The sequence below is a fragment of the Carettochelys insculpta genome, chromosome 23 (genome assembly GCF_033958435.1).
Source record: "Carettochelys insculpta isolate YL-2023 chromosome 23, ASM3395843v1, whole genome shotgun sequence".
In the NCBI taxonomy this organism is placed as follows: domain Eukaryota; kingdom Metazoa; phylum Chordata; order Testudines; family Carettochelyidae; genus Carettochelys; species Carettochelys insculpta.
This window is the reverse complement of record NC_134159.1, coordinates 19084839-19101485: the sequence shown is the minus strand read 5'-3', so window position 1 is coordinate 19101485 and position 16647 is coordinate 19084839. Positions and strand designations below refer to the sequence as shown.

Genomic DNA, 16647 nt, shown 5'->3' with positions numbered 1-16647 from the left:
CGTCGCGAGATGAACACAGAGGTAAACCTGCCTTTGTGCACACAAAGATAAATGTGCTGCCACTCACTTTATAAAATGATTCTAAGAGTGGATTGCCTTCAAGAGTACTCGTGGCCCCACTTTTGTTCCCAGTCTCAGCTGTAACAGGATCTCTGAGATGTTCCTTTCTTCTGTGGTGAGAAAGTAATCCTGGAGTCTCCCACCTTTGGCAGTGGCAAGCCCGCTCCACGCACTCCATGAAGAATCTCCTGTTGGCTGTTCAGAACGAGCACTGCTAATGGCACTGGCTCTGTTACCTTCCACAACACCAGGCCGACCTTCAGGGAAGGCCAGTCAGCTCCCTCAGCCACAACAGGCAGCTTGGTTGTGGCCATGCAATACTTTTTTTTTTTTGCTGGGAACACTAAGGGACTTGTCCTGCAAAGGGCTAAGCTTTGAGCACTTCCGACTCCTGGGAGACATTTGTCTCACAGCAGGTTGGACACTCAGCCTCATTTGTTAAAGCTTTAGTGCCAGTTCACACCACTGTCTCCTACACTGCGGCTGCTGCTCTGAAGGGCTACGTCTACACGTGCACCCAACTTCGAAATAGCTTATTTCGATGTTGCGACATCGAAATAGGCTATTTCGATGAATAACGTCTACACGTCCTCCAGGGCTGGCAACGTCGATGTTCAACTTCGACGTTGCTCAGCCCAACATCGAAATAGGCACAGCGAGGGAACGTCTACACGGCAAAGTAGCACACATCGAAATAAGGGAGCCAGGCACAGCTGCAGACAGGGTCACGGGGCGGACTCAACAGCAAGTCGCTCCCTTAAAGGGCCCCTCCCAGACACACTTTCATTAAACAGTGCAAGGTACACAGAGCCAACAACTAGTTGCAGACCCTGTATATGCAGCACGGACCCCCAGCTGCAGCAGCAGCAGCCAGAAGCCCTGGGCTAAGGGCTGCTGCCCACGGTGACCACAGAGCCCCGCAAGGGCTGGAGAGAGAGTATCTCTCAACCCCCCAGCTGATGGCCGCCATGGAGGACCCCGCTATTTCGATGTTGCAGGACGCGGATCGTCTACACGTCCCTACTTCGATGTTGAACGTCGAAGTAGGGCCCTATTCCCATCCCCTCATGGGGTTAGCGACTTCGACGTCTCGCCGCCTAACGTCGATTTCAACTTCGAAATAGCGCCCAACACGTGTAGACGTGACGGGCGCTATTTCGAAGTTACTGCCGCTACTTCGAAGTAGCGTGCACGTGTAGACGCAGCTAAGAAGTGTTTGCATATGAATCTGCCCAAACCAATATAAGTGGAGCAGAGGGAGGGGAGAGAATTCATTTTCTACAAATCAGCTCCTTATGTATTTGTTTATTGAGCTTCAATAATCTTAATAAGCCTTAGTCATACCAGGAGACCCCAGTGTAAGAGACGTTTCCTCTCTGCTGAAGAGGCTGCGCACACATTAAAACAAATTGCAGACCGTTGCATGCTCCAGTAGGATGAGAAATGCCCATTAAAGTGGGATGAGATTTAAGGCTGAGGACAAACTTTCCTACAGAGGCAGGATCGCATCAATCACCAGCCCAGGGCAGATCCGACTGTTAGGAGCACTGCCATTGGTCAAGGTGGGTCTCTCCATGTGGTACCACTCAGAAAAGGTGCCATGGTGCAGAAGCCGGTGCCTTACTTTTTTCAGGCCTCAGCCTTCTGCTGATTCTCCTCTTACAAGCACTGCTAGGCTGGGTCAACTTGGCGCATCACCTCGCTCAGTTAACTAATTGCACTGGGGCACCTTAGCCATGATTTGCTTCTGGTGGTATCTCTCCGCACCACCCTCAGCAAAATTGAAGGCCCTTGTTAGCAAGAAGCCCATTATCCAATAGGTGTGGTGCTGCTCTTTAGTGCATGATAGAAGGATATTGGTGGGCACATATTGTGCCATTGGGAGTTCCCTTAGTGCTATTCCTGTCAAGTTGGTTCTGTTCCCAATGGAGGTATTCAGGATCCAGAGGCTGCCAACCTGACAGTTTTCACCACTGCTAAAGACTGTCAAAATAAAAGTGACTAAAAATCATTATTTAACTAAAGCTGTTAATGTAATGGTGAGAGACGTGGCAGATGAGTTAATATCTTTTACTGGAGCAGTTTCTATTGGCAGGGCTGGTGACAGGCCCTGGGCAAGATGTGGGGCGGGGGGCAGCTCCAGGGTCCTAGAAGGGTGGGGCTACAGACAGAAGGGGAGGAACTAGGAGCAGCCAGCCCTCAGTGTGATGTCTACTCCAGCAAGTCCTCAGTGCTTCCTTGACTGTGCCATGTGGTGCTTTGGCTGTGATTTAAAGGGCTTGGAGCTCCAGGATCTTTTTAAATCCCAGGCCCTGGGGCAACCACCCCTATATTCCCCTCCCATCAGTGGTCCTACCTGTTGGTGAGAGAGACGAGCTTTTCAGCTGACACCAGGCTTACATAATTGTGAGATTGTTGTGGTGATTTTTTTTTTCCCATGGGCAAAGTTTGGGGGTGGATGTGAGAAGCACTAGGAGAAATGCTATTGGCTCTGTTATGCAGGAGGGCAGACCAGATGATCACAGTGGTCCTTAAAACTCTTTGAACATTTTTCATGTTAAAAGTTCAAGTCCGTTTTCCTCATGCAGAAAACAAGATACTGATGATAGCTTTCGTTGCAGAAATGGCCTGTAATAAATACGAGTCAGGAAAAACAAAGGCACGTGGCTAACAATTCAGACACACAGCTCATGTCCCTGGCTCTAACATTTTGGAAGCAATCTCATATATATTTTTTTACCCTGAAAATCTGTATCTTTTCTTCACTTCATGAATACAGCAAGGACTGTCATGAATTCTGACAAACAAAAGCGACAGGGTCTTATCCCAAGGCCCTTGGAAAACAACATAAAAGATTAATTGTAAATCGATACTCTATTCAGACCATCACCGATAAGGCAAGAAGACAGCCAGACACACTTGTTTAGCCAGAAGGCAGAGGCAGAGTCTGTAGAACCAGTGCCCCATGTTGGCAGAAAAAGAGCACAGCAATTTGGTAAGCAGAAAATATTTATAGCTATTTCTGGGTCTAATAAAAAGCTTCAGGTTGTTTACCTCAGCCAACAATTTAGGAAATCTTAAGTGCTTTCAAAATGCAATGTTTTTTCTTGCAATATACATTTCTCTGCATTGAGCATTTTAAGAGAGAAGTACGATTTGTACTTGGTGTTTCTCTGCTATGAGGAAATGCATCTGCATGGCGTTGATCATTTTGATAACTGATTGGACGATGGTACTTTGACAAGTTTGTTTATTTAGGAAAACATTAGTGAACGATGGATAATACTATCTTCAATTTATATAATGCTGTATATGCATGTATCAATAAACACATTAGCTGGAGTATTGAGTCCAGTTTTAAGTGCCACACTCTAAGAAAGATGTGGAAAATTGGAGAGAGTCTAGGGGAGAGAACAAAAATGATAAAAGTTTCCAAGCAACTGACCTATGAGGAAAAGTTATAAAAACTGGGCATGGTTAGTGTACAGAAAAAAGACTGAAGGGAAACATGGTAACAATTTTCAGATACATGCAGCTTAATTTGCTTCATTAACCAGTCCTACTAATGACAGTTAACTTACTTTTCTTTCCTCCTCCTTTTTTTTTTTCTCTTATAGGTACACCCTGAATTCGGTTATTTCCACCCATCTGCTGAAGTGGCTTTTACCCAGGAAAGCTCATGACCTAATAAATTTGTTAGTCCCTAAAGTGCCCCAGGACTGCTTGTTGGCGTCGATATTACAAAGTAGGCATGCGAAATCAAACCCAGAAGATCAACCCTGACTGGGTCAATCTTCCAGCCAGTGCAGATGTGCCTTCAGTCTGCACCAAGGGAGATTTAGATTAGATATTAAGAAAATCTTTCTAAGTGTAAGATAGTTATGTACCAGAATAAATTATCAAGGCAGATTCCAGACTGTCCATCACTGAAAGGTTTGCAAACAGGTTAGACAAAACTTGCCAGGGCTGGTTTACATTTACTTGGGCCTGTCTCGGTGCAGTGGGAATGGAGTAGAGGAGAAGACCTATTCAATTACTATTGATTCCCTTTGATTGTAGGCACATTTCTTCTTCAGTTCCCAATGTGTATGAGGGGGGTCATAAAACTTTCTCACCTCAGAGAGTCCTGAGAGTTTGTAAAACACTTTGCACTTTGTATGTAGTAGCATTCACCCAAGGCAACAATGGTAATTAGTAATAAAAAACTAATAGAATATTCAGAACCAGTAGGGTGAACTAAACAGCAGCAACATTATCTTAGGCTTCTCTTTTGTATGTGTTTGTGTCTCAAGTTTAATATTTTATTTCACCCCTTTGTATTTATTGTAAATATTTCTTTATTTCATCTCTCAGTTTTTGCTGTACAAGGGTTATTTGTTTTGGTATTATTTTAAACTATTTATGTCTTTAATGGCTGATTACTTTTAGTGGGTTCCTGTGTCTCATCGTACACAATTTAGTTTGGTGAAAAGGCAATTTGCCCTCTGAGCAGGTTTGTTCACACTTAAGTGGTTTCTGCTCTGTTTACGGTGTACTGTAGGTTATGTGGAGAATTTCATGAGGATCCAATGGAATGAAATGTATCACTTGCTTTAGGTTCCCTGGACAGAATCAATCAAGTGTTTCCAGAAAATATTCTTCCCTTTTTTCCTTTAACACATGTGCATGCATTTCACTCAGACTGCTCTGGAAAAACGTCTTTGTAGCACTCATCTTGGCACGATTTCTATAGAACAGCAATATTGCAGAACAGAGAAACTCCATCGGCTCAGTAAGGTCAATTAAGGTCAATAAAGTCCCAGATCTCTTAGCAAACTCCATGACAGACACAGATCAGAAAAACATTGAGGGACAAAAATTGAGAAGTTTTGTTTCAATGCAGAGAGAGAGAGAGAGGACCCCAAACTCCAGTTTGGGTTCTGAACTACCTACATCTCCTAGGATGTGAAAATTGGGTCAGGTAGCCTCTCAGTACAGGATTTGCTCATGGGATCTCTTTGGACCTGCATCTGGGCTGGTCTGAAAGAGAGCTTGAACATGACAATACTTGGGATATTTTGAGAGATTTTTGTTTTCCTGGTCCCAACCAGAATCAAGAATTGCAAAGCTTCTGGAAAATGTCACTAAATCTCTGACAGGATTTGATTCTGGATTGAGATCTTGGAAAGATAGTTCATTTTCCAGAACATACTTGCTTCTCCTACAAGATCTCATGTTTTCAATACCCCTGGTGATGCTCTAATTTAAACACCAGTGCATATATGCGCCAACGATGAAGGTACTAGCCTAGAACCTAGGAGACTTGGATTTGGTTATCTGATTTTCCAGTTACTCCATGTGACCTCAGGTCTAGATCTAGAAAGGTATTTAGGCTGCCAACTTCCACTGAAATCAATGGAAGTTAGGAGCCTAAATACCTGTGAGGATCTGTACCTTCAACACTCTGTTAAAATCCTAGGGATGGAAGAGACCTCAGGAGGTTATCTTGTCCAGCCCCTTGCCTAAAGCAGGATCAATCGTAATCAAATCATCCCAGCCAGGATTTTGTCAAGCCAGGACTTAAAAAACTCTAGGGATGGAGATTCTACCTCCTCTCTAGGTAACACATTCCAGTGCTTCACCACCCTCCTAGAGAAGCATTTTTTCCTAATATCCAACCCAGACCCCCCATGACCACTGTAAATTGAGACCATTACTCCTTGTTCTGCCATCTGTCACTACTGAGAACAGCCTCTCTCCATCCTCTTTAGAACCCCCTTCAGGAAGTTGAAGGCTGCCATCAAATCACCCCTCACTCTTCTCTTCTGCAAACTAAATAAGCCCAAATCCCTCAGCCTCCCCTCGAAGGTCATGTGCTTCAGCCATCATTTGGCATCTGTTCTTCAGGTCCCCCTCCGTTAAATGGGAATAATAGATTTTGAGCTCAGGAACTGTGGTTAGAAGTGTGATACAATTTGCTTAGATAGGGGTCAAAGCTCTTTGTAAATAGAGAGTATTTGTCAACATCATCATCATCAACAACAACAACAAGCATGGGCTCAGTGCCCATTGCTGTCTTATGCTGCTTTCACTATTTCCTTCTATTTTTCTCTGTCCACTGTGGAGTGGCTTAGTTTCTGTAGACTAGCTCCACACCAACCTACTGTATCATCTACCCATTCTCTATGGGGTCTGCCTCTGCTATTCAACCCATCCATTATGCTGAATACCAGCATATGTTCCAGTTATTGGGACGTTTTGAAATCATAAAAACCAGAGCAAACCCTGAGTGGGCATAACATGAGTGGTCTGAGAGGCTGGCTGATGTCAACTTACAAGAACAAGGTAGGACAGGATTTATGGAATTCACTTCAGCACAGAGCCAATTAGGGAAAATTGTACTTTATTAAGCTGATCTGCTCCAAGTAACTGCAAAGTATTCACAAGGTACACATTAGTGAGCTTAAGCACAACAGGATGTATATGTCTGGCTGAGAGGCTATGTGGCCTGCTTACGTCTGTTTCTGCCCTAGGGAGTGCCAGTCCTGAAGTGCCTCACATCAGAGCCATGGTGGACATTGCTCCAGCTACGGCAATGGCCAAGGCATCCCTGAGTCAGACAGTCTCCAATGAAACTCAGCTGGGGCAAGATTTCACAGTGATTTTATCCCTTAGCTGTTTACTGGGTGTGCACATACTGGCTGAGCACCACCTCTAAAGTTCTCATGGGGCTGAAGCCAAGGTTGCCCTGGTCACTGGTCTCTCTAGTTCCCACGTCTAAACACAGGTGCCAGGGGATGTTATAGCTATCTCGTGGTTATGTTGGTGGGGTTCAAGGCTGTAACAGGCATAATACTGGGGTGGGAACTTGGCTGTATTACAGGAATGGAAGTTTTCACTCCTGCTCTCTGAGGCCTGCTGGCTGCTCTTTAAGGCCTGTAGGCCTGCAGACAGGTTAGTTGGTGTGTTACATGACAGCTGATAAGGGGAGATTCTCTACTCCCTCTGCTTTCCTCAGTGTTCCCTAGAACTAATTTTCTACCTGCACAACCATCGGAGACCGCATTTCAATAACTCACGCAAAGAGCGTCACCATTAAGCAGGTAGCACCACTCCAAGCCCTGCCTTAGCCAAGAGCCAAAATCCTGGGGTAGGATTTAAACCAGCAGCAACTTTCTGGCCTGGATGTGTGTGCGCCATCCACAGAGCCAAACTGACACTGTATCAGAACACCCGTTGCTTCAGACGTAAATCATCGACATGGTACATCACAAAGACCCCCCGTGGAGATGTTACAGAGCATTGTGGCAGTGGATAATATTGATGTCATATGGCAATGTGCAAATGGATCCATCATTCACTGCAGCCTCCTACATGATGAAATGTGCAGTGTCTTACAAGGCAGCCTGATGATATTACTATGCATATAATTATATGCAGGCAATGTCTATAATAAAAATATGTTCACTTGTGAGCGCTAATACTGCATGTGCTTTACATTATTAAGAACATCCATAAACTAAAGACACCAGCCTAAAGGAAACCGGAAGCACCTGCCTTATTCATTTATTGCATTGTGTAAGTAGAGCATTTTTCAGAACATGATCAAAAAATGCCTCTAAAATTCACAAGCCCTCTTTTTGTTTCTTGCTATAATAAAAGAATAGTCTCAACCAAGGTTTCTGGGTCTCGTTCCCTACAGGAAGCTCTCATAAATGAGATTCTGATAGCATGCAAGCCTTGGACTCTCAGGGCCAGATGTTGACAAGTGAATGCATACACTCCAGCCTGGCTCGGTTGTATATGTGTGTGAAAAAAATGAGGCATTTGTGTGCACGTTTTCACGCACACATGAAATTTTGGGCCTTCAGCTTTATTCGCACACCATTTCTATATAATATCTGACATTTATAAATTGCCGTTAATCCTGAACAATTCCCATACGCCTTGCAGACTGTGTACTTACCATGTCAATGAAATGCAGTCACCTCTGGGGTCCAGTTGGGGACTCACTCGGTAGAAAAGTGGGGGAAAGGAGTGAAACGTAGGTGACAGACAAAGGAGCAAAGCACCCTGGGATCTTTGATGTGCATTCAGAGGAGACAGGACCTGATTCTTTATCATCCCATCTGACAACCTGAAGCACACGTATTAAACCTCATGCGGGTGAGTTTAGTTTGATCAGAAGGCAGAAGGGCTGAGATGGGTGCATTTTGCTGAGATCTGAACCTGTGGTTCCCCAAAGTATAGAGACGGCTTCTGACACTTAAATCAACCTTTTTAACCTTAGAGGAAAGGGACAAGCATGTGTGCAATAGATGCTCTAAAGACTTAGCTATCCCTGCGTGCTCTTTGATCAGCTTCTACTGACCATCAATGGATTTTTTTTATAGAAATACTCCTCCGCATAAGAGATTTTAAACTCCAGCATGCAAGGAAGTATGCTTCCAGCTGCTGTGCAGGGCTGATCTAGAAGCTGGAAAGGCCCCGGCATGACACAGTCAGCAGTGGGGAGTTCCCCTGGGCCCTGCATCCTTGCAGTGCTGTCCCACTCGTGGTATGACTTTTGCACCGGGGCTTGTGAAGGACTCTGGGGAAAGCAGATTTACAATTGTTTTCTGCAGTGCCTGCTCCACGGCTCTGAACAACCCACAGCGAGAACTGGGCTTTTACAGACTCTGTGCAGCTCTGTCCCTTTCAGCTGGCATACAATGGCTGGATGCACCATGAGTATCACACCTTTACCGTAACAACCTCATACATCTCACAGGGCTAGAAGAGATCAAATGCTTTCTGCTTCATAAACCTCCCTCCTCACCTTTCCTGATATTTTGGCTACAGGAGAATCCCTGAGAGGCACAGCAACATTAGGATTCATACCATCCCTAATCCTACAATCACTAGAGGGCAACATGTTCCAGGCCCTTATTCCTCGTCTGCCCCGCCCAGTAGAGGGTGGCATTGAGACTGAGGTTTGGTCTGTATGAGGGAGTTAAGTCAATTGTAGATATACACTTCTAGCTATGGCAATTGTGTAGCTCGAATCAATTTATCTGCAATCGATTTACCTAGCCATCCACACAAAGGGAGGTTCATGAATGTTTCTCAACCTCCCTTACTCTGTGCAATATCAGGGAGTACAGGGGTTGACTGCCGACCCCAGATAGTTCAATTTTGCACATTTCTAGTAGGCACATGAAATCAAACTCCAGGAGATCGACCAACCAGCTTGATCTTCCCAGTAGTGTAGACATACCCTGAGTCGTTACCTTATGAGATGCCTCTTTAAAGGAGCTTCCTCAACTGACTGATCTCACCTGCTTTCCAGCTTGTGCTGCAGCTGTTGCTGTAATTGCTCCCTTGCATTAGCCAACCCCCTCCACCTCAACTCTCACCCCCTCCCTGGCTTCTGGTGATCCTTGCCTCTCTCTCTTCTGATGTGAAAATTTTCCCAAAGTTAGTGACAATTGTCAGCCATCATTGATTAAAATAAAGCAGCTCCATTGGACCAATCTTGGGTTAAAAGAAAACTGTAGTGTAAGGATTTGAGCAGCCAGGTTTCAGCCCAAAAAAAATTCAGGGGTCAGGGGGAGAGCTAATCTCAGGACCCCTGAATTACTCATAACTCTAGAAGCCAAGCCCAGGCAACATTGGCATGATTGTGTCTCCAATCCCAACATGACACATATCATCCTCCTAAGACACCCCACCAAGCGCTTGACTCTCTGAAATATTGCAGCATCCCAGGAGAGAGCAGCCAGGGTGGGTCAAATGACACAGTACCACCACACACTTCACTAGACCACCAATTGCCAAATGACATTCAGACTTTCAGAACCCTTTGCCCCCCGTACTGTTTCAAAGAAGCAAGAGCCCAGAAAAGGGCTGCAACCCTCTGTCCTGTTAGCTGGGGTTTTACTGAACTCTCATGTACCATTTCAGGTATTTGGCCCTTTTACAAAGGAGGTAAGCCTCTCCCCAGCAGTTTTTTGGAAGGAAAATGTGGCATGCACCTATTTTGTTTCATTCTGTGCCAGGGCCTATAAAGTTACTGTGGGCTGCAATTCTTTGCCAAGTTCTAAAGGTGACAGGGCAATGGGCACCCAAAGGACACTTTTATCAATGCCCTTTTATTTTTCTCCCTTTCCCCTTCCACCAACCATTTTTTTTCTAATAGAATTACTCTTATCTGCAAGTGATTTAAACTCTAAGGTTTACAGAAGATTTAAAGAGTGCGAACACAGTTGGAATGTTTTAAACTAACAGTACAAGTTGCATTTTAAGAAAATAATTAACTCCCAGGGGAGGTGCGGTTCTTGGAGTAATGACAGATTCAAGGCTGGCTTTCCCTATATGGAGTTTCCAAATAATAAAATATCTTTGGTTCCCTACTGGTGTCAGATGAGAACCTGTTAGTGTGCAAGTTGCTAGTGGACTGTCATGTATTTTTTTAGTGGGCCCATTAGTGTTTTAAAGACACAGTACACAGTAGGTAATCTTACATGCAAAGCTTTAGCATGAAACACTGTAAATGCATTTATTTTATGTGCTTACGAACTTTTTTTTTTAAAAGCTTTCCTCTCATTTTGCACTTTTGGCTTCTTAATACCCGTGGTTTTCCCAAGGACTTAGCAATACCACAAAGGAGAACTGGACTTGAGTTTTAACCATACTGGAATATGGTAAATATGACAGACACAATATAATATACACAGCAACTCCCTCTCTCTCCCCCTCTCTCTCTTTCCTCTTTTACTGTGAGAGTTAGTCTAGCTAATTCATAGCCATCTGACTGAGTCCAAGAACATATGCCAAATCTGCCAGCTAACAAGGATGCTGTGATCAGAACTAAGATGCCATTTAACCATTATCATTACAGACTTTGGGGAAAGCAAGGAGTCACTGGATTCTCCTGAACAGTCACTAGAACTCTTGGGGCCAAATTCTGGGCTTTAGGGCACATAAATTTCCCATGCCTTCGGCCGGTGTGATGAAACACAAGCATCACACTGTGAACAGCTAATAATATTCTTTGCTGAACTATAATAATGTGCTTTAATCCTTTGACCATCCAAGACTCAGTGTTTTGATTGGCTGCTTATTGCAGCTGTTTGCTTCAGCCCTGGGGCTTTGAAGGAGATTGGGAGCAGCCAGTTAATAAAAACTTGATATATTTTAAGGGTTATAATTCACCAGGCAGGCACGAACATTTCTGATACATAATTTTCTCAACACCCTTAATGTCACATCATTGGAAGAGCCGGCAGAAGCTTCAGAAGATGGGGCTCATTGCAGATTGCTTTATAAAACAATGCCATTTTAATGGCAAATGTCCATTCTTCACCCAACAGCACCAATCCAGCCTTAGCCATGGAGAGGAAATCCAGCAGCCAAGCAGCTGTCTGGCCTGTGAAACACATAACCAAGTGAGGAGTGCCCTCATCACGAGGCAAACCTGCAGTGCAGAGATTTAATGAGCAGGGCCACAGAGGTGTCTCACTACTGGTGTAAAAAGAGTGGGGACCCTGCGGGGTCAGAGGGCAAAGAGCGAGTATTCACTGAAGGGTCAGCTGGCAACACAAAAAGCCCTGGCCAAAGTTGGGGGTTATTTCAGGGGTTCTGTTTAACCTGGCTATTTTCCTTCCATTCAACTTTATAGATGGTAAATGTCCAACCCTATAACCTAGACAGAGCAGCTCTTCCATTTCCACAAAGCAACCAGTCGTACCAGCAAAACACCCTCTCTGTCTCTCTCTTTTATGGTGCTTAGCCCAAACCAGCTCAGCTTCACCTAATTGGCTCCTGGATGGAATTGTCTTCCTGTATGGACCCTGAGCTCTAGATAGGAATTTATCCACTAAACCCCTGGTTGTTATCTGGCCTGCCTTGGTTGGACAGCCATTGGCATGCCTTCTGCCTAAAATCAGGACTGGTGTGGAAAAAGTGGATACGCAAAAGTTACTTACTTGTTCCCATAACATAAAAACTAGGAGTCACCAAGTGAAATTAATGAATAGCAGGTTTAAAACTAACAAAGGAAAGTTTTCCTTCATGCAGTGCATGGTTGGCCTGTGGAACTCCTTGCCAAAGGACGTAGTAGAGACCAGGACTTTAACAGGGTTCAAACAAGAGCTAGATAAATTCGTGGAGGTTAGATCCATCAATGGCTATTAGCCAGGATGCGTAGGAATGCTGTCCCTCGCCTCTGTTTGTCAGAAGCTGGAAATGGATAACAGGAGAGGGATTACTCAGTGATTACCTGTTCAGTTCACTCCCTCCGGGGCATCAGGCATTGGTCACTGCCAGAAGGCAGGATGCTGGGCTAGATGGACCTTTGGTCTCACCCAGTCTGGCCATTCTTGAGTTCTTATGTTCTTTTGGGGTGTAATTTTTTCAAAACAACTCCACATGAGTAAGTGTAGCAGAATGGGCCACACAGATTTTAACCTACAAATAAAAGACCTCAAAATCACCAGTCAGAGTTGATAATGCATGAACTTAATAAAAACACCAATATGACAAAATAAAATAGATCTGATCTTCTCACATCTAAGAGCCATCAAAAGAACTGGTCTTGAGTGTTTTCTACTAATGTCTGCTGTCTTTCCACCCAGAAATACGATCATAAAAACAGTCTTTGGCTGGAATTAGTATGTGCCCCCCAAGCACTGGAATGAAATATAGGCCAGGTTTTGCTAACCTCAAAAATGTTTTGATTTTAGATTTGGCAGAACCTTTAGGTGCTTCTTGTTTTACCTGAACCAGATCACACATCTATTATTTAGGTTGGGTTGATAGAGACACAATACCATGGTTAAAACTTGGAGAGGTAAAGGGGCACTGGCTAGAGAGATACAGTGGCTTAGGTGAAGATGGCAATGACTTTTATAAGACACAAATAGAATGTCTGGAGCTAATAAGGGACATCAGTATTGATTTATGTATGGATCTGCAACTTGTTATGACCACCTTATTAGGCCCCGTTCCAGACGCTTACTGAAGTACATGAATTAGTCCATCTCTATTCAGGACAGCACTGGAGCACATGTTTAACATTACATATGTGCTGTCCAGTGTATGAATATTTTTGTGAATTGCGGTGTTAGTGCCTTTATATGTTATATCTCTCTCTCTTTCTCTCTCAGACACAGTGCATCTTGCAGTTAAGATAAATTTTCAGTTCTATGGTATGGAAAATACATTTTCATCTTAGATCCAGTCAAATGTCCTGATACTAGTTATATAATTAACTTATTAACTGTAGAGGAAAAATAACTATATTAGTTAATCCAGCTCAGATATTTCAAGTAAAACATGTTCCTTCAGAGCAGTAGCTGTTAGCTTCTCATATGCTATGAACAATATACCATATATGTAGCAACACAGCAATACATAGACATTTGCCTGTTCTCAAATACTTTCTTCTGCTTCTCAGAGTTAGTGCTTTCCACTAATTTAACTACTTGCAAAATCTTTGGTCATTAACACCCAACCTAAAGCTTGTTGCAGGTCACAGACTATTAAAAAAATAAACCCCTGCTCCCTACACAAAGCTCCATTAAGCATTATCAAACAATCCCACAACAGTATTGTGGATGCCTATTGACACTATGTTCACTCTAGATATTTCTAGTGGCTATAGCATTTTTAATTCTTTGGCCTTTAAGTCTGTACATGGCTCTTAGATGCTATGAAACATCCCAGAGGGGGCTGCATTTTGCAACAGTTGTACAGAAGTTGTGTGGACACATGAAAGTTAAAGTTAGTTAGTCTAGTTAAAGAGAAATTCACCCTTGTGCAGAGAGCCAACCCTATGTGCCACAGAAGGCCTATAGAAATCCTCTCCAAGATACAGACTAACACGACTACTTCTGTGATACTTGCCTCCGAATAATGAGACTTCAGTGCAGAACACATCTTGTACAGGTGTTCTGCTCAAGGATGGATCTCACCCTAATCAAGGCTAACTTCCAGTGACTGCTAAGCACTTTGGGGTATATACATGTAAGAGTCATATGATTATTATTAATTATCATTATCATCATCATCAGGATCCTTCACAAGGCATCTTCATTGGTTCAAAGTCTGTCTAAAAGTTTTTGCATCTGTCTTTTATGAGACTCTCTCTATGGGTTGGGGGGCAGCTCCAGGTGTCCTATAGAAATCTAAGCATAGGGACATATTTTTGCTACCTTTCTTTTACAATGATCTGGAATGGGTTCTGTTAAGGACACAATGCAGCAGCTGTTTCACCTCCTTTGCACAACCCAGCCCAAGACAACATAAGTCACAATCTGTTTCACAAATTTTGCCTCTTGGAACGCAGCTAGTTAGAAAATGATGCATAAGTAAATCTGAATGCATGTGTTCACACAGAGATAGCCCTCTTGGGCCGCCTGTAGTATAGATATTTTATGGCTTTCATAATGTTTTCTGGATTTTTCAATGCAAGGCCATATGTTTAATATTCTCCAAATTTACACATTGCACTTACTGGAAGTTGTGCTCATTCTGGCCCCAGCCAGCGTAAACCTTGTTTTAAAAACAGAAAGGGGCAGAGAAAAAGACAGCTACTCAGCCCAGCCATCACAGCTTGCTCGCAGCCCTGCTACTGAAGTCCAAAATTACTGGGTGTGCAGCCTCATCTGCTTTGATTTTACGAGGCTATAAAAGTTAATGATTTCCTTGATGACTAGATAATCCAAATTAACATCCAAACAAAAGATAGAAACTTGACAGCCAGCAGATCATGGAAGAGGAGAAAGTAAACAGTTGAAAATGCTCCATATTGTAAACCAAATTAATCCAGCACTGAAGTAGATTGGCTGAATTTGGCCCTTTGCAATTGAGGGGGAGGGAGGAGAGCATGGATTGTGAATAAGAGACGAAAAAAAGCAGGTTTCTTTGGTTGCTGCAACCAATATGCAGCAACCTTTCTAAATCAAGTCACCTACTTAGTTCAGTATCGGAGGGGTAGCTGTGTTAGTCTGGATCTGTAACAGCAACAAATGGTCCTGTGGCACCTTATAGACTAACAGAAAAGTTTTGAGCATGAGCTTTCGTGAGCACAGACTCACTTCATCAGATGCTGGTCTTGGAAATCTGCAGGGCCAGGTATAAATAAGCCAGAGCAAGGGTGGGGATAACAAGGTTAGCTCAGTCAGCAAGGGTGAGGCTTACTACCAGCAGTTGATCTGGAGATGTGAACACCAAGGGAGGGGAAGCTGCTTCTGTATTTAGCCAGCCATTCGCAGTCTTTGTTTAAGCCAGAGCTGAGGGCATCGAATTTGCAGATGAATTGTAGCTCAGAAATTTCTCTTTGGAGTCTGGTCCTGAAATTTCTTTGCTGTAGGATAGCTACTTTTAAGTCTGCTACTGTGTGGCCTGGGAGATTGAAGTGCTCTCCTACAGGTTTTTGTATATTGCCATTTCTGATGTCTGATTTGTGTGCGTTTATTCTTTTACGTAGAGACTGTCCAGTTTGTCCGATGTATATAGCAGAGGGGCACTGCTGGCACATGATGGCATAAATTATATTGGTAGATGTGCAGCTGAATGAACCCACGATGGTGTGGCTGATCTGGTTAGGTTCTGTAATGGTGTTGCTTTTGTAGATATGTGGGCAGAGCTGGCAACGAGGTTTGTTGCATGGATGGGACCCTGAGTTAGAGTGACTGTGGTCCGGTGTCTGGTTGCTGGTTAGGATTTGCTTCAGGTTGGCAGGTTGTCTGTGGGCAAGGACTGGTCTGCCTCCCAAGGCCTGTGAAAGTGGGGGATCGTTGTCCAGGATGGGTTGTAAATCCCTGATGATGCGCTGTAGAGGTTTTAGCTGAGGACTGTAGGGGATTGCTGGTGGTGTTCTGTTGGTTTCTCTCTTGGGCTTGTCCTGTAGTGAGAGGCTTCATGGCACACATCTGGCTCTGTTGATCTGTTTTTTCACTTCCTCAGGTGGGTATTGCAGTTTCAGGAATGCTTGGTAGAGATCCTGTAGTTGTGTAGGACACTCCCTACACAAGCACAAGAACAGATTTATACCAACACACCTCTAGAGCCCCGTCCGGGGCTATTCTACCTACTACCCAAGATCCACAAACCTGGAAATCCTGGACGCCCCATCATCTCCGGTATTGGCACTCTCACTGAAGGACTGTCTGGTTATGTGGACTCTGTCCTCAGACCCTATTCCACCAGCACTCCCAGCTATCTCCGAGACACCACTGACTTCCTGAGAAAACTGCAAGACATTGATGACCTACCAGAAAACACTATCCTAGCCACCATGGATGTAGAGGCTCTCTATACCAACATCCCACACAAAGATGGAATAAATGCTGTCCGGAACAGTATGCCTGATGATGCTACAGCACATCTGATGGCTGAGCTCTGTAACTTTATCCTCACACACAACTATTTCAGATTTGGCGACGACATATACCTTCAAATCAGCGGCACAGCTATGGGTACCCGCATGGCCCCTCAATATGCCAATATTTTCATGGCTGACTTGGAACAGCGCTTCCTTAGCTCTCGTCCACTAACACCCCGTCTCTGCTTACGCTACATTGATGATATCTTCATCATCTGGACCGATGGGAAGGAGACTCTGGA

At 44.0% G+C, this 16647-nt stretch overlaps 1 long non-coding RNA gene across 1 annotated transcript in view; it reads left to right on the top strand.

Moving 5' to 3' along the window:
• The window catches only part of LOC142001059 (uncharacterized), a 53806-nt gene extending 50085 nt beyond the window's left edge, over positions 1-3721 (top strand). The window contains exon 3 of the long non-coding RNA XR_012642388.1: positions 3678-3721. This is a non-coding gene — a long non-coding RNA (uncharacterized LOC142001059). The remainder of the gene's footprint in view (positions 1-3677) is intronic.
• The last annotated feature ends 12926 nt before the right edge of the window (positions 3722-16647 follow it).